Raw genomic sequence first — 788 nt, 5'->3', positions numbered from 1 at the left:
CAATGCTCCCTTTAATTTCCCATTATTTTTATTCGAAACAACCCGCCGGTCAAAATAGAAACGGTGGGCCGAAAATTGGGTTTAAATTAGGCGAGAATAGATTTAATTTTCTTCTAATATAAGATAAATATATATGAATTTCGTTCTTGTGTGGGAGTGTGATCCAAGATTGAAGATTATGGTCCACTGACAAACAATCTCCCCTTCTAACTTTAAACACTTGGTTGTTCAGATGATTAATCAACTTTATATTATCGTTATGCAATTTACAACAATGTACACGAACGGTTTCGGTTCGACAGATTCGGTTTGTTCATGTAAATTGCAGTTTTGGATGCCTTAACAATCATCAATTTGGCTGAAATTTTGCAGAAGTGATCTATACATTAGGACCTAAAAACTGAACGGTTAAGATGTGAATATGTGATCGGAAAGTGGAGAAAAAATGGAAATCCGTACCTAAGCCTTAGGTACGGACGTCCTTACCTAAGAAAAATCCTATATATATATATATAACAAATTTTGACGAGCTTTGGTGCTCGACTAACACAACAAACTTCAATACATTTACAACTTTTATGCAATATATTTTCCCTTCTGCCTCTCTCTTGTAGAACCCTAGGGGCGCTGAATATGAAGACGGCAGTCTTTGCCCGCCCTCACACGGAGTGTCAGGATCGCTCTCTTCCCTTGGCGTTTGTGTTATTAGATCTGATTTTGATCGGCTCTCACAAATCTGGTGCTCTGGTTCAGAAGGAGATGGGTGTTCCAATTGATGCATACCTGCC

Source organism: Rosa rugosa, chromosome 2 (assembly GCF_958449725.1).
Source record: "Rosa rugosa chromosome 2, drRosRugo1.1, whole genome shotgun sequence".
Classification (NCBI taxonomy): domain Eukaryota; kingdom Viridiplantae; phylum Streptophyta; class Magnoliopsida; order Rosales; family Rosaceae; genus Rosa; species Rosa rugosa.
The sequence above is the reverse complement of the archived record's forward strand: the minus strand, read 5'-3'. Positions refer to the sequence as shown.